Source organism: Meriones unguiculatus, chromosome 21 (genome assembly GCF_030254825.1).
Source record: "Meriones unguiculatus strain TT.TT164.6M chromosome 21, Bangor_MerUng_6.1, whole genome shotgun sequence".
NCBI lineage: Eukaryota > Metazoa > Chordata > Mammalia > Rodentia > Muridae > Meriones > Meriones unguiculatus.
The window spans coordinates 4,268,367-4,295,043 of NC_083368.1; the positions used below are offsets into that span (position 1 = coordinate 4,268,367).

General features: G+C 40.6%; 1 protein-coding gene across 2 annotated transcripts in view; it reads left to right on the forward strand.

Annotated features, from left to right (window-relative positions):
- The window catches only part of Abcg2 (ATP binding cassette subfamily G member 2 (Junior blood group)), a 114,504-nt gene that overhangs the window by 30,142 nt on the left and 57,685 nt on the right, over nucleotides 1–26,677 (forward strand). The window lies entirely within an intron of this gene.

Here is a 26,677-nt window from a genome sequence, read left to right on the forward strand (position 1 = left end):
GATGGTTAATCTTGGTTGTCAACTTGAGTACATCTGTAATAAACTAAAATGGAAGTAGCTGGGTATGTCTATGAAGTATCCTCTTGATTGACTTATTTGAGGTGGGAAGTAGAATTAGTCACCCTAAATCTGGGCCACACTGTCACATGGCAGAAGGAAGTTTTTGCTTTTTGCTTGCTTACCCTTGCTCTTGCTGGCAAGTTTTTCCTAACCTGTTGCTGAGGCATTTTTCATTGTTATTTGTAGCATAATTTTAGCAGAGCCATGGCATGGAGTGGTGGCACCTAAGCTTTTGTCAGTGATTGTTATGATTTTTTTGGTCTTGTTCTTTTGAAGGATTCTCAGAGCCTTTTCATAAATTACACTTGGGACAGGCCTGGCAAACCAGGAAGTCTCTTATGGCTGAGAATTGCCTAGGTGAAGGGTATTTTAAGACAACCCCTAGACCAGATAAGAAGTTTTAGTATGTGAAAATTGACTTTCTAAAAGTGCCTTTTGTGTAGCAATGAACAAAACTTCTAGGGGACTATCTAGGAGCCCTTGAGAGACTGATCCCCTGCTGTTTGAGAAACCTAAATTTATAACACAGTGTTTCTCTTTTCTTCAGTTACTTTAGGTGAGAACACCAACAGTTATTAGAACCTATTGGGTCATGATTGCAAAGTAGACTGAAGACCAGTAGCTCTCTAAGTATCCTCTTGCATTCCAGCACCAGATTGGAACTACTGACACATCCAATCTTGTGGACTGGATTCCTGACCTTTCCATTGGGAGACAGTCACTGTTAGATTACATTGATCACAACTTGTAGACTACTCCAATAAATTATTACACACACACACACTCAATTCTGTTCCTTTAAGGGAACCCTAACTAGTACGCTAATATACTGTGAAATAGCAGATAAAAGAGTAAACATGACACTTACCTACTGCTTTCATGGCAGCCTTATGGTATACTAATAAAATATTCTTTTTAGCTGAAATTGTTTCTAACTAATAGAAACGTTCAGTTTGATTTGTTTACACTACCTATCAGCCAGGAAATTCAGACATTTTGATTTGGCAATAGAAACCTGCCTAACCCCTCCCCCACCCCCAAAAGTAAAACTAATTGCACAATCCAATACTTGAAAAATTATAATTACTGACTGCAATGTGGTACACTTAGATCCAATATAACCCAAACACCAGGCCAATGTAGATGACAAAAATTTACTAATCAAGCCTCTACTGATTGATCAGGGCCATAGATCTAGAGTTCAGCATCAACCCTGAGCCAGAATTTTACAGAATACTTAAGCTTGCAAACGAAAAACATATGTGCCAAGTTATTCTTACTTTTTTTTTCCACCAAAAATGTAACAGTAGAAGGATAGAAATTGGTTCCTAGGCCTGAGAATATCAACTTAGTTTGACTCTACCAGCAAGATGTAGTTGTCCCTGAGATGGCTGGACTCAGACAGTTGTCTCCACACAACAGAAGCTGTTCAGCTATTGGTAAATCCCCAGTTCCTTTAGGATCTGGGATCTTGAATTTAGTTTCCCCTATGATTAAATGTAGTCCAAAAGCAAAATGGCAGTACTTAGGACAAGTTTCTTTTGCTTGTTCTGTACATTTTCCCTTTGGCTTTGTATCACATTCAAATCCTTAATTACCTGTTTATAAGTATAGGGGGTTGTGTTGGATTCATAGGACCATAAGCATAATTGAGTTAATTCTTGTCTGAATAAATTTAGCTAAAGCTTTAAGAATACAAGGCCCTATGAGGAACAGAAGGACAAGGAGGCTCAGTGGTCCTGCTAAGGTAGTGAGCACTGTGGTTAGCCAAGAGGCCCAATCAGAGCTATTCTGGAACCAGTTATTAGCCTCTCTTGTTCCTCCCTAACTAACATGTTTTATTTTACTTTTACTGAAGTATTTTGGACTGTTCTGAATGGATGGCCTAAAAACAAGGTTTCCCAAAAGAGAATTTGTATTTGACTTAGCATTTCAGTCTGTTAAAGGGACAGAGACAATCTACTCTAATCTGTAATTGCTTCCAGCTGAAATTGGGGTGTCAGTTGTCAGGGCTTGGGAAGGCTGAAAGACTAGTCAAAACCAGGGCAATGAGGTGTTTTCTCAGATGCATCTGATTAGCTGATCCAGTTGAAGAGACAGGGAGCAATCACATCAGCTGGGTTGACTTTTACCAGATTTCAGCAAGTCCAAAGCTCAGCTGTTTGCAGTCATAGGTACATGGTATCATATCTCAGCCAAGTGGAAATCTGCTGAGACAAATACAGACTAGGGATAGAAAATTTCCTAGTAGTTAAGGAAGGAAGGAAACCCAAGACCAGGTGAAGCTCCCATTCTCAGGAACAGATGGGTTCAGAAACTAAGGCTGTACTCATTGGAGTCCATTTGATTTGTGGCAGGTTGATCAAGTCTTAGGCTTCTGATTTCCTGAAGCTTATATGAATTTTTAGTTTACAAGAAGAAATTAAAATTTAAACATATCAGCATTACCATTGTATTGAAATTCATATTGTAGAAAAAGTGGCTAACAGGTGTCTGTAAAACAACAGGAGCAGATTTCATGCCTTTGAGTCCCAGCAAAAAGTATAGCTTTAGGTTAAAAGGCATGATTATTATTTTGTTGTTGTTTAGAGAGCAAAGTACATAGATTGAACACAGATGTTTTAGCCCCATGAAAAGCATTTTAACGTTACATCTAGAGGACATCAAAGAAAATTCAAAATCCTGAGCTCCTGACTGTGTAGTTATCAGTGCTCTACTAGCTTATCAGACGATTGATCAGTGTTATAGGCCCTCCTCCCCTTTTATCTGACCCTAGCCTACCAGGTCTCATCAGGACTGGCTGCATTGTCTTCCTCTGTGGCCTGGTAAGGCTGCCCGCCCCCCTTAAGGGGAGGTGATCAAAGAGCCACCACTGAGTTTATGTCAGAGACAGCCTCTGTTCCCCCCACTAGGGAACCCACTTGGACACTGAGCTGCCATCTGAGCAGGAGTTCTAGGTTATCTCCATGCATGGTCCTTGTTGTAGTATTGGTCTCTGCAAAGACCCCTGAACCCAGATTTTTTGGTCCTCTTAGTCTCCTCATGGAGCTCCTGTTCCTTCCAGGTTTTTCTATCTCCCCCTTCTTTTTCCTAAGATTTCCTGTGCTCTGCCCAAAGTTTGGTAATGAGTTTGGTAATGAGTTTCAGAGGCCCTCTGTGGTAGGCTCCTCTCCTGTTCCCTCTTTTTTTCACCTACTTCCTATGTCTATCCCATTTGCCTTTCTGAATGAGGATTGAGCATCTTACCCAGGGTCCTCCTTCTTGCTTAGCTTCTTTAGGTGTACAGATTTTAGTATGTTTATACTATCTTATATATCTAATATCCATTTATAAGAGAGTATATACCATGTGTTTCTTTCTGCTTTTGGGTTACCTCACTCAGGATTATCTTTTCTAGATCCCGCCATTTGCCCGAAAATTTTATGATTTCCTTGTTTTTATTTGCTGAGAAGTATTCCATTGTGTAAATACCTCAATTTCTGTATCCATTCCTCTATTGAGGGACATCTGGGTTGTTTTCAGATTCTGGCTATTACAAATAAAACTGCTACAAACATGGTTGAGCAAATATCCTTGTCGTATACTTGAGCATACTTTGCATATATACCTAGGAATGGTATAGCTGGATCTTGAGGTAGCATTATTCTTAATTTTCTGAGAAAGCTCCAGATTGATTCCAAAGGGGGTTGTACAAGGTTGCTTTCCCACCAGCAATGGAGGAAGGCTTCCCTTCCTCCACAACCTCTCCAGTATGGGTTGTCACTTGAGATTTTGATGTTAGCCATTCTGAAGGGTGTAAGGTGAAATCTCAGGGTCATTTTGATTTGCATTTCCCTGATGACTGAGGAAGGTGAACATTTCTTTAAGTGTTTCTCTGCCATTCAATATTCTATTGAGAATTCTCTTTAGCTCTGTACCCCATTTTTTAATTGGATTACTTGATTTGTTGCTGTTTAACTTCTTGAGTTCTTTATATATTCTGGATATTAGCCCTCTGTAAGATATAGGGTTGGTGAAGATCCTTTCCCAGTCTGCAGGCTAGCGTTTTGTTCTGATGACAGTGTCCTTTGCTTTACCGAAGCTTTTCAGTATCATGAGGTCCCATATATTGATTGTTGATCTTAGAGTCTATGCTGTTGATGTTCTGTTCAGGAAGTTGTCTCCTGTGCCAATGAGTTCCAGGCTCTTCCCCACTTTTTCTTCTAACTGATTTAGTGTGTCTGATTTTATGTTGAGGTCTTTGATTCACTTGAACTTTTTCTGCAGGGTGATAAATATTGATCTATGTGCATTTTTCTACATGCAAAACAAGTTCTTTTAAATAAAGGAACAGCAGAAATTTACATTGGGAAGTAGTTTATATTTTAATATGAAGCCTGTTAGTAGGGCAAACCTGTTTAAAAGGTTTAAAGAAAGTACTCCTTTCTTTAAAAGGAGTACTAGTTGGTCTAGAAAAGCAAGGCTTGCTGTTTACATATGAAATGGGCTAATAAGATGGCTGCAGCCTTGGGGAAAGGAGCTGTTTGCCTGCTGCTGCCATGCTGACAAACCTACAGTTAGCCTAGCCATTAATACCATCAGAGATCTGAGAAGGATAACTTAGCAGCAGGCAGTATAATCCAAATGGCCTATGTGTCAATTCAAATGACTTACCCATTACCTTGATGGCCATCCCATCAGGTTCCTGTGGCGTTGATGGCTTTGTTGGGGTCATAGGTCCCAGGGGTGTATAAGTTTTCATCTACCAGGTCCAGCAAATCTGAGAGGCTTTTGGAGGAGAAACAAGAGAGAAAATGATCTTACTTTGTCTAGGCAAAGTGGGGCAATCAGTACCCCAGTGTCCTGTTTGTCCATAGTTCGGGCTAGGCTTCAGCAGTGGGCAAGGCATTGGGGCAGTCTTACCCAGTGGTTAGTGTTACCATAATTTAGGTGGAGTCTTTTGTTGCTGTGTCCATTATTTTCTTTGGAGACCTTGGTTGCCATTGCTAGGATCTGAGAGTCTCTGTCTCTCATAGCAAGCTTAAACCTCTTCAATGCCATATTCAGCAGATCTCTGACAGGTTTGAGGGCTAGTATCTAAGAAGCATGTATAAGCTAATCAATCCTTGTCTGTTTTTATTTATTGCTTTAGATTATATTTTAAAAACACAAAATAAGAGGCTAAGTAAAGCTTATTCTTGTAATTAATGACACTAGTATTTAGCATGACTGTAATTCTGAACATCTTAAAGAATTTGAACCTTTACTGTCGGGGCGGGACCCAGCGGCGGCTTTGATACTTAAAGCTCGGCGGAGAGACGGCTTTTAGCAGGCCTTTACTAACGGCAGAGGAGAACTTGCAAGTCCATCTCCTTTCGTTTGTGACAGCAGGTGGGATAGCTTGTGGTGGTCACACCTCTTCCTCAGGCTCCTTGTGAAAATTAACCCATTGTTCTGAGATGTTTTACTGGCTAAAAGTAACTCCTCACAAATAAAGAGGTCAGAGGGCTGGAGGCGGAGGAGGAGGCAGAGACTTGAGACATGCTGCTTGCTCTGCTTGCTGTGGCAGCCTGCCTTTTGCTGTGGCTGTCGAGTCTGGACCTTTAAAAAGTTTCCTGTGTGCTGTGTGTTTATTTTATTAATTTTAATCCTCAGTCCCAACTCAAGAACCGTTCGACTCTGCTGTCTGGCTCCGGCACTTTATAAGGTGACTGACAATTAACTTGTAATTTTTAATCGTTAACACTCTAATAAAAATGAAAATTTCTGAATTAAAGCTCTTTCATTATCACAATAAGACTTTAAAACATAGAAACCAGGGCCTTTCTTGATTGTTACATGGTATAGCATTATAGAACATAATGGTTCCTTTTATGACTCAGTTTACAAAACACAGCTAGTAAAATAGTGCTTAATAACAATGCTAGTAAAAGCAAGGAGATTAGAAATATATCTTTAAATCTTCCTTTCTGTTAGGCTGAATATACCTTATGTAAAGAAGGACATACTTTTAAGGTAGTGATTTTGGTTTTGTTTTTGGTTTTTTTTTTGGTTTTGTTTTTGTTTTTGTTTTTTGTTTTTGTTTGTTTTTTAATGCTGGAACCCTTTAGTGTAGTTATTTTACATTGTGGTGATAACAATCATGAAATAAACCTCTGATTTTCAGGCAATTCTAGGCTGCCCCTGTGAAAAGGTCTTTTGATTTCAAAAGGGTTGCAACCCATAGGTTGAGAAACTGTTCAAAGTTCATCAGACTGCCCAAGGTCATTGTCTTATTGTATCATAAGACAGGAATTCTTTAGTCTCTGCTATTTAGCTGTGGCCCTAATATTTATTTTGTTTATTTACCTACTCATCAAGGTCATATATTAATAAAGACATTATAATAAAATATTTGATAAACTTTAAAATGTCACATAGCCTTATGAATTTAAACATTTACAAAAGCAGTGTAAATGCTGTTTTTATTTTCTCAGAAGAATAAATGAGATGAGAGCCATTCCCAATTCCTTCTAGCTCTTTCTGAACTATTGCTGGCTGGTTCAACTCAGCTGTTCTGTCAATCAAGAAATGAAAAATTTAAAGTCCTCGAATTCAATGAAAGTGAAATGGAAGCATATCAATATTTGTAGGACACAATAAAAGTTGTCCTAAGAGGAAAACTTACACCTATGAATGCCTACATTAAAAAATAGAGAGAATGCAAATGCATAACAGTGCACCTCAAGGCCTTGGAAAAGCTAGCACAAGCCAAATCCAAAAGCTGTAGATGTAGGGAGATAATTGTGATCAGGATAGAAGTTAATGAATAGAAATAAAACAAAACAAACAAACAAAAAACAATCAGATAATAGCAGAAAAAAGAATAAGATTTGGTTCTTTAAAAAGACAAGATACATAAATCCTTTGTCAGACTAATCAAGAGAAAGAAAAGGACCCAAATTAATAATATTAGAGATAAAGAGGGAGACATTTTGACAGACCAATGGGATTTATAAAATGATTAGGACATTCCTGTAAAGTCTGTATTCTGATCAGTTGGAAAGCTTTAAAGGGAATGAATGAAATTCTAGATACATAATAACTTACCAACATTAAATCAATATTTGATAAGCAATTTAAACAGATCTATGGGTAATGAGACTGAAGTAATCCACCTAGAAAACACACATCAACAACAAAGATCATTATGTCAATCTGTCTATTAACACAAATGTAAGTATTCTCAAAACAGTTGGAAATGTAATTTAAGGACACATTAAAATGCTCAGGAATCAATACATTTAAGAGAGAGATATGGACTAGGCCTTTGAAAAAAGTCTAATATCCCTTAATGATGAAAAACTTTAAAGAGATAAAAAAATGAATAGAATATATTTCAATATAATAAAGGGTATAAACAATAAACATCTTATATAACTCTATATATGAAGAGAAACCTCAAAGCTACCCACTTTTTCTACTCTTCTTCAACATAGTGCGTAAAGTCTTAGAGCAATAGGACAAGAGAAGCACATAAAAGGGACACATCTTAGTTTATTGCAGTGATGAAACACCATGACCAAAAAGCAAGTTGTGGAGGAAAGGGTTTTTTCAGCTTACACTTCCACATTGCTGTTCCTCATCAAAGAAAGTCAGGACACAGGTCAAGAACCTGGAGGCAGGAGCTGATGCAGAGGTCATGAGGGAATGCTGCTTCTGGACTATTTCACGTGGCTCACTCAGGCTGCTTTTATATAAAATCCAGAACCACCAGCCCAAGGATGGCACCACCCACAATGAGCTGCTCCTCCCCATCAATCTGTAATTGAGAAAATGCCTTACAGCTGGATCTCATGGAGGCACTTCCTCACCTGAGGCTCCTTTCTTTCTGATGAGTCTAGCTTGTGTCAAATTGACACACAAAATTATTCAATATGGGAAAGTGTGATGGTTGATGTCAGTTAAACTCACAGAATCTAGACTCACAGGCGATATGGAACCATGGAACCGTGTTAATTGATGTGGGTAGACCCATATGGACTATGGATAGGACAATTCCCTCAGCAGAGGATCTTGCACAATATAAAGTGGGAAAAGGAAGGGGAGCACTAAGAAGCATTTGTAGCTGTTCCTTGAAGGTGGATGTCATGTGAGCAGCTGCTTTAAGCTCCTGCTGCTTTGACTTTCCTGCCACAAAAGCACGAAAGACAGTACCTTGAACTGTAAGGCAGAATTTTCTCCCTTAAGCTGTTTTTTTTGTTTGTTTGTTTGTTTGTTTGTTTGTTTCAGGGTATCTTACAACAGCAACAAGATCAGAAACTAAGACAAAAAATGAAGAGTTAAAAGTGTTCTTATTTGTGGGTAATATGATACTATAATAGAGAGATATTAAAGATTCTACTAGGTAACTCTTGGAGCTGAAAAACACTCTCAGTAAAACATCAGTAGATTTTCTATACCTCAATGAGAAATATGTTGCAAAAGAAATCAGGGAAAAAATCCCATTCAAAATTGCCTGAACAAAGAAAACCCTAACAAACTGGAAATCTGGAAATAAACCTAAAAAAAGGAAAATATTTTTAAAACAAACAGAAAGAAACTAAAGAAGACACATGAAGATGGACAGAGCTCTTACGCTCATGAAGTAGAAGAATGAATGTTGTGAAAATGATCATCTTATCAAAAACAGAGTCAGTGTTATCCCAATCAAAATACCATTTCCATCCTTTCCACAAATAAAAACAGAAACCTTGGAATTCATATAGAAGCACAAAACACCTCGGATAGCCAAAGCAATGCTGAACAAAAAGAACAATGCCATGGGTCCCCCAACTGATTTCTTGTTGTACTTCCTGCAGAGTCCTAATAGTAAAAACAACTGTCAAAGAATAAATCAAATAATAAAAAACACCAATGAATCTTCCTTAAATTGTTCCAAAAATTGTAAAGGAAGAAACCTTTTTTAAAAAATTCTTTATTAACTACACTTTATTCACTTTGAATCCCCCCTGTGGTTCCCTCCCTCCTCCAGTTCCAATCCCTCTCTTCCTCCACCCTCTGCTGCATGCCCCTCCCCAAGTCCACTGATAGGGGAGGTCTTCTTTTCCTTCCTTCTGATCCTAGTCAATTAGGTTTCATCAGGAATGGCTGCATTGTCTTCTTCTGTGGCCTGGTAAGGCTGCTTCCCCCTCAGGGGGAGGTAATTAAAGAGCAGGCCAATCAGTTCATGTCAGAGACAGTCCCTGTTCCAATTACTATGGAACCCACTTGGATACTGAACTGCCATGGGCTACAACTGTGCAGGGGTTCTAGGTTATCTCCTTGCATAGTCCTTAATTGGAGTATCAGTCTCAGGAAAGACCCCTGTGCTCAGATTTTCTGGTTTTGTTGCTCTCCTTATGGAGTTCCTGTCCTCTCCAGATCTTACTGTTTCCCACTTCTTTCATAAGATTCCCTGCACTCTGCCCAAAGGTTGGCCATAAGTCTCAGCATCTGCATTGAAACAATTTTTATTGTGTGAGGTCAGCATTACCCTGATATCAAAACTAGACAAGATTATAAAATAGTCATAGAACAATATCTTTTATAAATATTGATACAAAAACCCTTAACAGCAAAAGATCAAATCCAGTAACATATTAAAAGGACCATACACAGCGACCAGGTGGGGTTTAACTATGGAATAGGTGAATAGTATTTCTGTCTGCATGCTTGTTTTAGTAAATGTAGAATGCATTCAAAATTCATTCAAAATACGTTCAAAATAGTTATTCATATAACTTTCAAGGGACTTTGTATAGCTAATGCAGTATTAAAAAAAAGAAACAAATTGATCTCAGACTTTTTATTTTAAATTTACTACAAGCCATAATAAGGCAAACAAGATGAAGTTTATGGACCAATATTTTTGCTTCTCATTTCCAGAGTTTTATTACAACTTCCTCTAATTAGCTGGGTTTCATCATCAAGTACCTTTTTATTTATGTATTTATTTATTTGGACTAGTATTCCTTTCTTGCATGGCCAAAAATATTTGCAGTCATTTAGTATGGTTTATACTTTGTGTGGTATTAAGACCCAAATCCAGATTCTCCCATAAATTAGGCAAGTGCTGTGCCATTGAGCTATCCTATAGCTTCTAAGTCCAGATTTATTACTTTTAAACACAGACAGAAGAATCTGCTGGTGACACTATATATATAGTTTCACAACAATCTAGTTTCTTCTTAAATAAATTACATATCTACTTTCTGGGCAGCCATAACAAAATAGCATAGACTGGGTACAAAAGGACAGGAATTTATTTTCTTAAAGTTTTAGGCCAGAAGTTCAATCAGTGTGGTTATTTTTTTCTATTATTTGCTTGTCTAAAACTATCTAGTTTTATCGCACATGTTCTTTATGTGTGCAAACATCACTCATATGTCTCTGTAAAGCCAAATTTCCTTTGTAAGGACTATTATTATTATTGTTCACTTTACATCCTTGTTGTAGCCCAACCTTCCCTCTTTCCACCCACTTCACTTTTCCTTAGAAATGAGGAGCTCCCTTTCCCAGTTCATCAAGTTGGATCAGCACTGAAAGTGTCCTCTTCCCCTGTTGCCTGGCAAAGCAGTCCCACCAGGGGAAAGTGATCAAAAAGCTGGCAAGTGAGTCTGTGTCCAATGTAGTACTCACTTCCCTTACTAGAGAACCCACATGAGGTCTAAACTGCCCATCTGCTAAATCTTTGTAGGGGGCCCTAGGTCCAGTTCCTGCATTGTGCTTGGTTGATGCTTCAGTCTCAGCAAGCCCCTCTGGGCCCTGGTTAGTTGGCTCTGTTGGTTTTCTCGTGGAGCCACTATCACCTCCAATTCCCATCCTTTTTCCTTCCGCTTTTCCACATGACTCTCTATGCATTGCCCAATGTTTGGTTGTGAGTCTCACCATCTGTTTTGAGGCGCTGCTTGGTAGAATTTTTCAGAGGACAACTGTCAGGCTCCTGTCTTTAAATTTAGCAGTGTGTCTTTCATTGTGACAGGAGTTGACACTCTCTGATAGGGTAAGCCTTGGGTAGGCCAGTCATTGTTTGGGCCTTTCCTCACTCTCTGCTCAACTGCTCTATCTTTATCCATGCACATCTTGTAGACAGGGTAAATTTTGGGTTGAAATTTTTGTGGGTGGGTTGGTGTTCCCCTCCCTCTGCTAGGAGACTAGTCTAGTTAGGGGTGTCCCCTTCAGTCTCTATGGCCTCTGCTACTAGGAGTCTCTACTTGAGTACCCCTCATATCCTCCCAGGAGCCTACCTGACTTAGGTCTCTAGCTTGTCACAGAAATACCCCCACCCTGAGTTTCTCTTTTCTCTATAGGCCTTCTGTCCTGTCACTCTCGCTCTCCCCAGGTCTGATGTCCACCCTCATAGTTTTTTGAGCCCCCTCTCCTACCTTGTTCCCTGACTTCAACCACTACCTCTGTTTATTCTATCTTACCTTCTGAGTATGATTTATGCATCCTCCCTTGGTCCTCTATGTTACTTATCTTTTGTGGGTCTGTGCCTCAGAGTATGCTTATCCTATACTATATGACTAAAAATCCACTTAAAAGTGACTACATAGCATGTGTGTAAAGACCTTTTAATTTAATCATGTCTTCAAAGACGCTGTCTTCAAATTTAGTCTCATCCTAAAGTACTGGAGTTGGTACTTTACATTGGGAATTATGAGGCACACAGTTTAGCCTAAGACAAATTGCAAGGAGATAATAGAGTATGATGGCATCCAGTCAATTAAGAGTCTAAGAGAAATCAGGCAGATGTAATATGGACATTATATGGATAATGATTTGAAAACACTAATGATTATGAGGCAATCATGGAAATTTGAATAATGACTGGATATTTTGTGATATTAAGGAATCATCAGGCTGTAGGTACAGCTCTTATCTGACATGTATTAACAGGGGTTCACCTAAAACAGAAACAACAACAACAAAAAGATTATCTGTTGTCATTTCAGTGTGATATTGGTGTCACCAGAGCTTTTAGGGTATAAAGGCTGCCACCTGTGTTTCATAGGCTAAGTAAAAACAAGCAATAGGAAAAGCAGAGACAAATTTACTCAACATGGCCACACTGGGAAGGGAACAAAATAAAGATGCCCAGCCCCACCTCTCCCAATTCTACCTTTGACATTCTGACCTTGGGTTTAGGTAAAATGGAGGGCAGTAGATACAGATGAGTAATCAATCTGGGTTAAAGTGTAATCCTGGCTATCAGTGACCCATCACTCTTTGTCTCCTGGTTTCCCGTTTGTCCTGAAAGTTGTAAGTACTGTGTGAGATCTTTTTCTAAGAAACAGGTTTCTCCTTTCGCTTGCTCCAGGGCCTAACTCTTTTCTTCCCCAGCATGAGACACCTAGGGGCAAATTCCGCCTTATAGTCTGACAGCCAAAGAGAGAACGTTTTAGTTATTTTTCTATTTCCGCAATAAAATACCATGATGAAAGGCATCTTAGAGAAGAGTTCATTTGTGCTTTGGGCTGCAGAGAGCTAAGAGTCCCTCATGGTGGGAAGTCATGGCAATGGACAGGCATGTTGATCTGAGGAGAAAGCTGAGAGATCACTCACGGTCCACAAGCATGAAGCAGAGAGAATGAACTAGAAGTGGCATGAGGCTTTCAACTCCCAAAGCTCACCGCAAGTGACATACTTCCACTAGCAATGCCATACCTCCCAAAGCTCCCCAGGCAGCGCTGACTGAGGACCAGGGGTTGAAATGTTTGAGCCTATGGGGGACTTTGCACATTTAAATCACCATAGACAGGATTCAACTGTTTCTCTGTAGACTGTCATCTCTCCTGCCAGGATGGTTACATTAGTATTAAGATTTTGCTTGTAAGATGCAGTCATCTCTTTAATAGATATAGCTGAAATTATTTGTGAATAAAATTAGCTCTTGGAAATATGTTTCAAAAACAGTTTATGACAAAGGGGGAGGAAAAGGAGTATCAATAAAACAGAGATTGCCTCTAGTTGGTGTTATGTCCAGAGTGGTTCTGCATTCTATTCTCTCTACTCATGAGGGTTTTTACAATAAGGAAAAGATAAAAAAGGCAACAGATATATCCTGAGTACACCCCTCCTAATTTTTCTTAGTTCCCCTCCACACCTGTCAATCTCTTTTCCTTCCTACAGGTTTCTTTCCAATACTCTTGTTCTTCTGTTTTATTTTCTGTCCCACTGGTTAAACACAAAGCCATCCAGTAGAGCCTGGTGTTTTCAACAGTGGGTACAGATGTGAAGGCAGTGGATCTCTTTCTCCCAGAGTTCTTCAATAGACAGTGAAGAAATTTTATAGTTTTAACTAACATTTCAAAGAAGTTAAATCTAAACTAGTGAACTTTGAGGGGCCTGATTCATTTACATAAGCCATTCATTCATTTAAGGGCAGGAATGAGAGATAGTTTCAGTTTCTAAAAGATAAAACATGGACCAGCAGATGGTTCAGTGAATAAAGGTGACTGTCCCAAGGGCTGATAACCTGAGTTCAATGCAGGGTAACCACATAGTGGAAGGAGAGAATTAATTCCTTCCGGTTGTCCTCTGACCTTCACAGGTGCTCTGTAGCAAGCACCACTGACATACACATTCACACATACAATAAATGTTATTTTATTCTTTTCATTAAAAAGATTCAACCTGTTTTGAAGGGTTTTGTGTGTGGGGGCTCACATAGGAAGAAATGTCAGTCAGCCTAGAGGATATGAGGTGGCTCAAGTTGTCAGTCAGCAAAATCACATGAACCTCGGTCATAAAATCAAACGGAACTCAATTATACCAGGACTTGGGCTCTATGAGAACCTCCAGCTAAGATTCTGGCTGGCTAAAACTTACCATAAAGCCAAAATACCATATCATGAAATCCTGATTGCAGACTCAAAAAGTAGGTTTGTTTTTTTTTTTAACACACTAATCTGTTATTTGTAAATAGAAAGCCAATACACCTGCCTTCTATTTCCTTCTATTCCTTCTGGGTTCAAAGACAGACCTTGTCAATCCTGTAATATGAGTAATGAACCCAATGCCTTAGCCTTTCGCCTGAGTTGTTTCAGCTTTCCAGGGACCCTCCATTGTCCCTTTCCACTTACCACTCCTTGGCTTCACTTCGCTAGGAAAATAAACTGCATTCTGTAACAAATTCCCTTGCCGTTATTCTATTGCCTTACCTATCAGTAGAACCACATTATCTCGGGATTTCTACTGCTGTGATTAAAACACCAAGTCCAAAAGCAACCGAGAGAGGAAAGGATTAATTCAGCTTATACAATCACAGCAAGGTCCATCATCAAAGGAAGTCAGAGCAGGAACTCAAGGTAGAACAGGAACCTGGAGGCAGGAATTGAAGCAAAGGCCAGAGAGGACTCCTGTTGATTGGCTTGCTCTCTGGTGGCATGCTCAATCTGTTTTCTCATACCAACCAGGATCACTTGGCACACAGTGAGCTCACATCTCAATCATCAATCAAGAAAATGTTCTACATGTTTTCCCATAGGCCAATCTGATGGGAGTATAACCTCAGTGTAAATTCCCTCTTTCCAAATGACTTTAGCTTATCAAGTTGACATAAAACTGGCCAACATGCACATCTTGGAGTTTATTCAATCCTCTTTATCTATATATTCTGTCTGAAAAAGAAAGCTGTGCTCATTGTTTTTTTTTTTTTTTTTTTATGCCATCATGCTTATATTGTCCAGTACTAGGGCCCGCTGGGAGGCTCTGTAGTCTTCCTATATAATTTATTAGTGTTAAGAGAAAAACTTTTTTTCTCAGCTAATATAGGTCTCATATTTGGGAACCATCATATGATCCTACAGTAGACAGATTAAATAACAGGCGGGTAATGAATATTCATCTACACGTGTTCAGGAGCATGCACATGAAAACTCTGAGAAGCTAGAGGTAGGAGTTTGTGTGCAGACCAGACTTAAGAGAAGAAAGGATGTGGAGAAAGCTCATATACAGAGAAAAAAAAGTGGCAATTTGGAGAAATAGATGGAAGGTGCCATAGACTAGGATAATGTTTGGTCACTTATTCATGCAGATGTGGTTTGCCCCAGTCCTGGTGAGGTTGTTCTCCTAAGAAGAAGTTTATCACAGCTTTACTCCCAGAAAGTTTTGCTTTCTATCAGATAGAAGCTCCAAAAATGGAATTTCTACCTCATTTTTATCTTAAATGCCTTCAATTAAAGTAACCTACCTTCCAATTTAGTGAGTCATAGTGGGTTCCCATGTTTGCATATTTTAGGGCCTTGTGATAGGCAGAATTATGCCTTCCCAAGATGTCTGTTTCTTAATCCCCAGAGGGTCTGTGTGTTAGCCTACGTGGTGAAGGGGAATTACAGTTATATGTGAGTTTAAGGCCATTATAAATGGAAGAGAGCAACAGATAAAAGAGTGAGAGACGTGAAACATGAACAGAGAGATGCTGTGTTGTAGCTTTGAGGATGGAGGAATGAGCCCTTGAGCAAGGAATACAAACAAGTTTGAAATGGTTTTCCAAAAGAACAATATATTGACAGCTTTATCCTAGACTGGAATATTGCTCTGTGTTAGGATTATTATTTACACATATGTAAGATGATAATACTGTTTTCTTTAAGTCACCAGGTTTGTGGTCACAGCAACAGTAGAAAATATAGGTCCAATCTAACAGTACTTTTTTTTTTTTTTTTTTTAGACAAAGTCTCCTACATAGCCCTGGCTGTCCCGAAACTCACTATGTAGAATAGGCTGGTCTTGATTTGAGCTCACAGAAACTTTTGCCTGCCTCTTCCTCCCAAGTGCTGGGATTAAAGGGTCACATCACCATGCCCAGCTATTTTCTTTAACCCATTATCTTACCATTCACTGGGAATAAACTGAGCTTGTTCTCTGTTTCCACTGTACAATAATCAACACAGATTTCTGTGACCTCACAGCTATATGGGTTCTCTCTAGCAGCAGTATGGCCATATATTCTTCAGCTGACATGAGCTAGATTTCTTCTAGTCAGCTTAGCTCTGACTCTGGATACACCATCACTCAGTTTCCTCAGGTTGAGGGCTCAGTCTTCTGGGTGGATTCTACATCTGATTCAGTTGAGAGTCCACAGCTTTGAAACTGTTGACTGAGTAGCTAAAAGTTCCCACGACTCCATTCCCAGGTTCCATTCATTTGTTACAGTGGTTAAGCTGGGTTGAGGAAATGGCTATTTTAAAGGTTACAGATACGCACCCAGATGAAGAGATACATGTCAAGGGCACAGGGGTTTAAGGTTATTTATCAGAATAAGTAGAAGAGTGAGAGATGTGAAACAGGAGCAGAGAGATACTGTGTTGTAGCTTTGAGTATGGAGGAATGAGCCCATGAGCAAGGAATACAAGCAACCTCTAAAAGCTTGAAATGGTTCTCGAAAGGAACAATCTATTGATGGCTTTTTCCTAGTCTGGAATATTGCTCTATGTTGGGTTTATGATCTATACATAAGGAAAGATGATATTGTTTGTTTTAAGTCACCAGGAGTTTCTGTCTCTGTGGAGTCGGGGTGCACCCTCCACTCATCACACAGATGAGTGGTCTAGTGTACAGCTGTCCTGAAGCTCTGTCTCCCTTTGTATTTCTTTGGAGACTCCAATTGCATAGGCACAACCGAAGCATGAACAATTGAGCAGATATGAGTAAGTAGGTAAACAGGACATGACTCAAAGCTAGTCAACTAAGGTGAGGAGATCAAGGAAGGCCCGTGTGCCCAGCTCCTTCTGGGTGCCTTTGTAGCTTGTATGGCATGGGGTTATATTTTGAAATATGTTCTAGTAACATGGGGATATAGATCAGTGGTAAAGTATATTTACCTAGCATATGTGAGGTCTCAGGTTCTACTTCCAGCACTGCAAAATGAAACAAAGCCAAAATGAGGAGCCAAATTTCTAACTCTTTTCTAGAGCCTTTAAGAGAGGCTGGCAAAGACATGGCACCAAATTATGTAAATTCAGAAGAAGATGGGAATTTTCTTTTGTATAGTTGCTGACAAGACATCAGACAACCTAAGATTAGAATTTCTAATAACACTGTGGGTCTGAAAGGGGGACAGAAGTGGTGTGTGTATGTGTGTGTGTGTGTGTGTGTGTGTGTGTGTGTAAGAGAAAGACAGACAGAAACAGCATTTTCTAAGGCCTGCTTCTGAGGCCTAAGGCATGCTAGCATTACTGAAATGTGAGCCAAAGACCATGGATGAAAAACAAACAATAACCACAGTTTCAGCAGATTCTTCAACTTCAGGGAAAAGTCTTAGTTACCATCCATTCAGTTCAACTTTCTCCTTTCCCTAATTAAAACACTTACCTTGGACTACTGAGATGGCCCAGCAGCTCTTACTATCAGGCTTAATAACCTGAATTCAATTCCCTGGACCCACATGTTGGAAGGAAAGAACCGACTTCTATAATTTGTTCCAGGGACCCCTAGTACTTGTGCATTGTGGAACAATTATATGTACACACACACAAACACACACACACACACACACACACACACACACACACAACTTAGTTGTAAAAAAAAAAGAGAACTCTACTTATCTCTAGCTGAGAATGTAGCTCAGCTGGCAGAGTGCCTGCCCACCATGCACGGACAGTGAGTCCCATTGCCAGTGCAGCATAAACCTGGGTGTGGTGTATGCCTATAATCCCAGCACTTGGAAGGTAAAGGAGGAACAATCAGAAGTTCAAAACAATCCTTTGGCTACATAGCAAGTTTAAGGTCAGCGGGGGCTAAATGAGACCTATCCCAAAAGAGAGCGAGAGGGAAAGAAGAAAGGAAGGAAGGAAGGAAGGAAGGAAGGAAGGAAGGAAGGAAGAAAGGAAGGAAGAAAGGAAGGAAGAAAGGAAAGAAGGAAAAGGGCAGGATAGATAAAAGTGGTAAAAGTGGTCCTCAAGCCTGACTTGAATTTGATCTTAGGACCACTGTGGAATCAAAGAACTGATTCCTAAACATTCTCCTCTGATCTCCTTGCAAGTGTCCCCTGCCCCTATATTGTACAGTATAAAAAAATTAAAATAAAAAATATATACCACTTAATTCTATGAAGAGACAACTTGGCTCATTTCCCTTCTGCCCCAGTTTAAGTTTAGCCAGCCAGGTGCTGTGACAGACATGTAGACGCAGCTATGCAGGAGGTTGAGGGAATAGGTCAGTGGTAGAAGATATTGGTGTGCTAAAGCCCTGGATTAGAGCCTCAACAACCCTCTCTCTCTGTCTATCGGTCTATCTGTCACACACACACACAGTTTTTTGTTTTTGTTTTTAATTCTAATTTTTTTAAATTTCATTTCTATCCTGCTTTCCTCATGTGTTAGTCATTTTTCCAATAGTATAACAAAATACCTAGGGTAACATCAACCTATAAAAAGAAAAGCTCCTGGTTTTAGAGTTTCCAGTCCAAGGTGCTTGGGATTGGCTCCTTTGCTCTGTCATGAGATGGTACATCATTGTGAAAGGGTGTGGTAGAGGAGAGAGTTTTCCTTATGGCATCTGCAAACCAAAGAATCAGGGAGGGGTCTGGGTATCAATAGCCCCTTTAAGGATGTGTCCTGATAATCTAAGTGCATTCTGATAGGTCACATGTCTTAAAGTTTTCACACCTTCACTTGACAGAACCAAACTAAGGGCCAAGCCATTAACACATGGGCCACATTCCTGATTCCACACAGCAGCACTAAGGGACCCAATACTGTCCTGCCTTTCCTTTTTCTTTTTTTTTTTTTTTTTGGCTTGAGCTCTTGGCCTACTCACATGTTCTAGAATATCTATGCCAAACCAAATAAATATGTTCTGTGAAACCCAGGAAAACTTCTAGATATATCCTCCCTCCTGCACTCCTTTTAACAGTGAAATTTTTAGGAGGTCTTTAAATCACTTCCATTCCTTATTTGTCACCACGTGGACCATTATAGAAAACTTTCACCAAGTACATCAGGAGTCTGGTAGTTGTAAGTAGAACCATGGGATCAATGCTGTACATATAACTGATCTTCCAGTTTTTTATTTTCTTTAAGAGAAAGATAACTTGCATACAATATGAATGTAACCGATATGCTCTCAGTCCTGTGAGAAGCCCTGTTGGTGAAGCAGGTCCTTGGAAGCCAGGCACCCCAAGTAATGTAACAGGACTTTCCCCAGCTCTTTGCAGCTGATTACACATTGCAGCATTAGTCCCAATACAGGGCCTTGTGACTTCTCAGGTAACATAAAAGAGAGGTCAAAAGGTAGAGGGTGGAGTCTATGACCTGAGATACTCCCAAACTTGTGTACATAGAACAGGAAGAAAAGGCCATGAATAGGCAGCTGGGACAAATGAATGAATATTCATATCACCTTTCTCTTCTACAAACACCGTGACTCATGGCCCCTAAAATCCTTTCTACAGATGCCTCCAATCGCCTTAGAACATATGAACACTGTCATATTGATAGCCTCTGATACAAAGAGTGTGGTTGGTGGTCTGTATCCTCCTTACTAATGTGGTGACATCCTCTGAAGTGCTTGGTGATCTGTAGCCCCTTTTACAAAGAGCTTGGTCAGTGCTTGATGGTATCCTTGTGATACAGGCAGCAGGGGCTTTTCTTGCCTAGACAGGGCTGAGATTGCCTGTAACAAGAATCTCCCAGTTTATGATCTGAAGATCAGCATACAGACAAAAAGTGAAAAGTATGAATAACTATGTTTTTTAAGATATACAGATGTGCTAAGCCTCTCAGTCAGTGTGATTCCTTTCATACTTACTGGTCAGGTCAGTAGCCCTCTTTACACAAAGCCTGATCAACATGTGATAATGTAGATAACAGGTATTTTTCCCTTGCCTAACCTTTGACCCTTTGTTTTCTGAGTTCCTACTCAGAAAACTAACTTTATCTCTTCTCATCGATTAAATAAAAGGAGTGAGCTAATGGAGAGATAAAGCTACATTATATAAATGCAGGCTTATTAGGAGCAGTGCAGGAGAGGGAAAAGGGCAGAAAGGGGGGAGGAGAAGAGTGCTTTGGGGTGGGGAGAGGAAGGTGGGGGAAGGAAGAGAGAGAAAGCAGGAAGGGGGAAAGCAGAAAAAGGGGCCTGCAGAACCATGATATCTGCATTATATAACGAAGGGCTTCTAGGATAGAAGCTCCACCCCTAGGTAGAAGGCAGGGTATGCCAGCCACGCCCTGCAGAAGGTAGGGATTTAACATCCTAGCCTTTAATTGGTAATAAATGGATAATGGATGAAGAATCTTTTCTGGCTACTTCTGGTTAACATTGGGGACATTGATTTTATGGTGTGTGGCAAAAAGCTAGAATGTCAAGTGTCAAGAGCAGCCTCTTCTATTTGCTGTCCAAGGTCTGTGAGACCACCTGTGCTAGGCAACTGTAGATCTAACTGATGGCAGTCTGTAAGGTTTAGGCCAGAGCACCTGAGTGCTGGGTGTAGCTCTTGAGAAAACAGGATCCTGGAACATATATATCTTAGGGGCAATATATATATATATATATATATATATATATATATATATATATATATATGGGGCAGAAGATAAAGTTAAGGAGTTTAGGGAGAAAACATTTTTTCTTAGGTGTATATTTGAAACTTTTAGGCCCATGGTCTTGGTAGTTGGGAGAGGGAAGTCCCAAAACCAGGGGATGGATCCCATCCTCAGGAATAGGTAGGCTGGGAAACAGGCTGTTGATTGGTAGTGTTTAAATGGAGCTTGACCTGTGGATTCCAGTGGATCTGCTGAAGCTTACAAGAATTTTTTTTAAGTTTACAAATTGGCCTGGGAGACCATTTGAAATCTGATAAATGTTAAAGCTCTGAACAGTCTTAATACAACAGTAACATAGCTGGGAGAAGAGTTTATATCCCTGAAATTACTTTCTTATTACCAATTTTAAAACACCTTCTTAGACCCACAAACATTTTATCTGAAGCTCAGACCCAACATAAACTGTACATTTTTGAGAGGGCAGTTGAAGCCTTGATTTTTGCTGTTAAACTGATTTTCAAACTTACCAGAGACATGAGAAGGATAAATTACCACAGGAAGAATAATTCAAGTGGCCTACGTTGATTAATATGACAGTGGCTTACCCATTATCCAGATGGACTTCCCATTAGGCTCCTGTGGTAGATTCACTCTGAGCATGGATCCTAGGGCATCATCACGGCATCATTCTGGGCCCGGCAAATCGGAGAGGCCTTTCTGTAGAAGAGGAATTTGGGAGAATGACTGACCTTATTTTGTCTAGGCAAAATGGGGCAGTCAACTCTCTGGATGTCCTGTTTGTCCACAGTTCAGGCAGGGCCTTAGCAGCAGGCCAGTTGGGGAAGTCTCGTACAGTATCACATCCAGGTGATGTCATCTGTTCTTGTGCCCAAATCTTCTTGAAGCCCTAGAGATCACCACTAGAAGCTGAGGTCTCTATCATAATAAGCTTTTTATTAAGCATTTAAATTATTATACAGATTTTCTGACTGGTTTGAAGACCACCTGTTACTGTACAGGCAGCCAGCTTCTGGGTTGCCTAGTAACCTATGATGTCATCATGTGTCACCCATCAGGTGTGTGGCAGGTGCGGTTCAGTTGCCCATTCACAAGTTATAAAAGGACCAACCTGCCACTTTGCCTCTCTCTTACCTTCCTCTCTCACTCTCCCTTCTTGCTCTGTCTGCCTCATTTTCTTTCCTCAGTCCCCCCACCATGTCTCTTTTCTTTTCCTCTCTATCTCACCACTTCCATCCAATAAATCTCTTTCATATAATATCTGTTGTGTGAGCGGCATCATTTTAAAATAAATATTAACACCACCATCTATAAAGTATAGCTGAGCTCAACAAATTGTTTTTAGTTACCCATTCTAGGCATAATCTTGAAAACAAAAAACTAGAGACTAGATAAAGCTTAGTTTTTTAGCATGACTGTAAATATATTTCTGAACTAGTATTAAAGGAAAAATTTCAGTCATAGATACAGTTCATAGACTGGTGATCCTGTTGATCCTAACATGCCACATCATTACAGACTCAACAGCAAAAGCTTGAAAGGCAGAAGGGGTACTTGGCAGCCCTCAACAAAGATGGATGTCAGTCATGTGACTGCCCTTAGTCAAGCCATGGCTCTACCCCCTTTATCCCAAAATCAATTTAGTGGGTCAGCCACTGGCGTCAGGAATTTTAAAACTGGACCCCAGTGTCCCACCATCTTGCCCCAAGCTGCCAATGCCTGCTGTTGTCACCACCTGCCAGGACCATGCATGGGTGTGGAGTAGAGTCACAAGGGTACAGTTGGAAGCTGGAGCCAAGTGTGCAGACACATCCTCAGGAAGTGCAGGAGGGGGAGGCACGTGAAATTGTGCTTTCCAGAAAACTGGACATAGAAAAGTTTGGAAAATTCCCATAGACACCCAGTGGCAATCCTGTCTCTCAGCCTTTGTCAAAATTTGAAGATTATTGAAGTGCCATCCCAAATCAATAATCCAAAATTGGCAGTTTTGGTGAAGTTAATCTACAGAGGTCTCTGAAACATGAGATTACCTCACAACAAAGGTCTGGCTTTGTTCTGGACAGACTCCTCTCTGGCGGCATTCTCTTCAGAGAGGATTCCGAGGTGTCCTGGACTCCAGGCAGCCTGGTACCTCTTGACATTAGGATGGCAGATAGGATTCAGCAAGTGCCAAGTTACATAAGGCAGGCGGAGAGGGAGATGGGAGGAGAAAAGTGGTCCCCTCCTGGCCTTAAGTTGAGTGGGATGAATCACTGGGCTAAGTACTCACTCATCTTCCTAGTTTAAAGATGAACAGATCAAAGCAAGTGGAGAACTATGAGGTGAAGGGAGTGGCCCCAGGAAGTCCAGTTTGTGGGGTTCAACTTCCCCTGAGTCATTGATGATTGATTAAATAAAACAGAATTAGCTAAAGGGGTGATGAAACTACATTATATAAATACAGGTTTATTAGGAGCAGAGGGGGAGCACATGCTGGGGGTGAAGGAAAGTGGGGGGAAGGACAAGAGAAAGCAGGAACGGGGTGGAGGTGGGGGTTGGGGGAGGAACCTTCAGAACCAAGTTGTTTGGATTATCTATAAAGGGCCTCTTGAGGAGGATAAACCCAACCCCTAGGCAGAGGTGTGGGGACACCAGCCACGCTCTGCGGCAGTAGGGACTTAACACCTTCCTCACATTTAATTTTTTTTTTTTGTACTTTTGTTTTTACTTTAAGTGTTTGCATGCAACCAACATGTTGATACTAGGAACCAAACCCGGATCTTCCTTAAGAGCAACAGTATTCTAACCATGGAACCATCTCTCCAGCCCCTCCATTTACCTTTGTTTTTGTCCCTTATCCTCCTTAAGAGGAAATCTTAAGTCTGCTTGTTAATAGAGTTGTTAGGGCCAGAGCCTGGGCCCTGCACCCCTAACAGGCCAGAGTTGGCCAATAAGCAGTGAAAGAAACAAGTTAGAGTGAAAAGCAGAAAAAGAAATTTATTCAATATGTCCACATAGGAAAAATGCAGAAACAAAACAACCCCCTCCCACCTCAATAAAAACAGGTGCAGTGACACACACACACACACACACACACACACACACACACGCCCCCTCTTTAGGGTCCTGACATGAAGGGAAGGGGAAAAGTAGTAAAAAATGTAGCAAAACTATGTAGTCCTGGTCAAATGTAGTCCCGCCCACCACTGGCCCATCATGGTCTGGAGCCCAGATTTCTTTCAGGGTCTGACAAGGAAGAACACAAATACCAGACTTCAGCCTTTTCCTACTCCCAGGATTAGAATCCTGGGGAAATTTCAATTTCTTGGGGAGCATTGTTTCAGCCACCTGACAGCCAAAAAAGGGAGGGTCACAATATCCATTTAGAGTATCTTCATTCCTGCCAGGATGCTTGCCCTGACATCTGGGAAACACTCATTCTCTCTGGGTTCTTCCTCTCCCCCACGCAGCGACATGTACATGCAGAGCCTGGCAGTTATCTGTGCTTCTACACCACAAAAGCCTTATGTTTCCATCTCTCTCCTAATAGGTGTAGAGCTTGCCAGAGTGTGTGGACTGTTATTTCCTCTAACTCCAATGAGGTCACCCTTGAACTTCCTCCTGAGCTCACTTGTAAATTATTTTATTAACAAGAGCAAGATGTGAAAAAGGGACTATTTACCCGTGACAAAAAAATGGTGCCCAGCCGTAGTAACTGTTGCTTTCCAAAGGACAGAAACCACAGACTTGCACTGATCAGTGATGAAGATTACACAGACTTGTTTCATAACCCAAACCACAATTTCTCCCGTTTAAAATATTTCACTTCTACTATGACTCTCCTAGAAGTCAATCATGCACTTCTTTTCCTCAAGTAAAAATTTTTAAAATTTCTGAGGATAACTGAAGGGGGAGGTGGAGAGATGACTCAGCAGTGAAGAGTGCCTACTGCTCTTGGGGAAGATGTGGATGGATTCCTGGCACCCGTGGAAGCACAAAACCTGCTCCAGGGGACCAGCCTCTGGTTCTCTCAGGCACTGGAACTAACATGGACATACCCCACCCTCCACACAAACACATAATTAAAAACTAAATTAAAACTCATTCCTAAGATATCCAGCATCATTTTGGGATGTTCAGTTTGAGCAAAAAACACTATTGATTTAAAAACAAAACAACAAAAATAGAACCAGCTGTATCATTTTGGCCGCAGATTAGAAAGACAGTGTGACTGTTGTTAGGTAGTCAGGCATTGTCAGGCATTGTCAGTCATTGAAGTCATGGTGGATTCGAACCCACCTCCCATTTCCTTGGTAAAACTGAAAGGTAAATATCAGCTTTGTTACTCCTTGGAATTTAAAATATGAAAAGGTGGAGGCTTCAGGGTACTGTTTCAGGCCTATTGAGGCAAAGCTATTTCTTCTTGGTCAAAAACATGAGGCATCTCTGGCCTTGGGTGGAGATGTGACATTCTGATCTGCTCCCCAGATTAGATAATCACACACTATTTTCTCCTCCCATAAGAGTTAATTCAGGTGGGCTGCTCAACCATCTCTCTACTTACCCTAAACTGTGCCAAGGAAATAGAAGGAATAATTGCACCCTTAAGGAGACAATGTACATGTCTTTTCAGAGGTATTCCTCTCCCTCTGTACATCCCTTACAGAGCTGCTGCCTTGGAAATACTGAGTTTTGCTCCTTTCTTCATTCTTTTTCTTTCAGATACTGGCAAAGTCCAAGCATGGTTTTCCAGACACCTTGGGTCTCATTCCATCCTTTGCTTCTCAGAGTGTGGCTGCTTGGTGACCTCCAGGACAAAAGGGATGGATGGCTTTTTCTTTTTCTTTTTCTCCTCCTATCAACAGATGCCAAGGTTTCAGCTTGTCTACCCCATTGCTTTTCTTCTCAAATTCCTTGAGATTCCTTGAGTCTTGTTTTAGTTTGTTTTTTTTTTCCTAAATTTTATTTACATTGGTGTTCTGCCTTTATGTATGTCTGTGTGAGAGTGTCAGATGCCCTGGAACTGGAATTACAGACAGTTGTGAGCTGCCATGTAGGTGCTTGGGTTTGAGCCCAGGTCCTTTGGAAGAACAGCCAGTGCTCTTAACCACTAAGCCATCTCTCCAGCCCCTTGTTTATTTGTTTGTTTCTTTTAAACCAAAGAAAATAAGAACCCCCCCCCCCCCAAAAAAAAAAGACTTATAATTTTCTTGGTAACATCGTGGCTATATAGAGTCATGGCTTGTGAAAGTCAGGGGCCAGTTTAAAGACTCTGTTGGGGCCATTTGCCATTTTAATGAAGAATCTGTGGTGCTGGTCAGCTGGGGCTGAAGAATCAACTGTGATCAACAAGACACCAGAACCACTGAATGAAACCTTTGCTTTATGGAGGCAATTGATGCTGGTTAGCTGGGACTCAGAAATTAGCCGTGTCTGAGACCAGCGTCACTGACGTGAGACCTACTGAAGGGTGCTTCAGCACACTGCAACACAGACGGTTGTCCCAGCATTGGAAAGGTTTACTTACCAGGCAGCCAGGGTTGTACCCAGTGTTGTTGGCAGACCATGGCAGTCACCAGGTGGTTTTGAAGGCCGGGAAGGATCGTGGAGAGTAACTGAGGCATGGCACTGTGTGCCTGGTTGGGAGTACTAGAAGGGAGCCCTGGAGAAGCTGTTGGTGAAAGTGCAGCCCCGTTCAGCAGAGGTCCCCAGCGGTTTGGAGACACCAGTACCATGGAATGGCTGCTAAGGACAGTAGCAGCCCTAGAGTGGACAAGGCCTGAGACTACTAGACAAGCTGTGTGTGCTATGGCAAACCCTTTGGACGAGCCCAGATGCTGAATCTCACAGGCCTGGCCCTGACCTTTACATGGTTGGACTTTGGTTTGCTTTGATCTGATTTTGACGGTGCCTGGTTCTTTCTTCTTAGAATAAGAAAGGATTGTACTCATTTTGATTTGAACTCTACCTCCACACAGGTAGAGACTTTGGATTTTAAAAAAGACTTAAGAATTTTTTTTTTAAAGAGAGAATGAATGAACTTGTAAATTGTAAAAAGTACCTTACTTTTGAGTTTATGTTTTATATTGTCATATTAACATGAGATTTGGGGGGTATAAAAACAATAACAA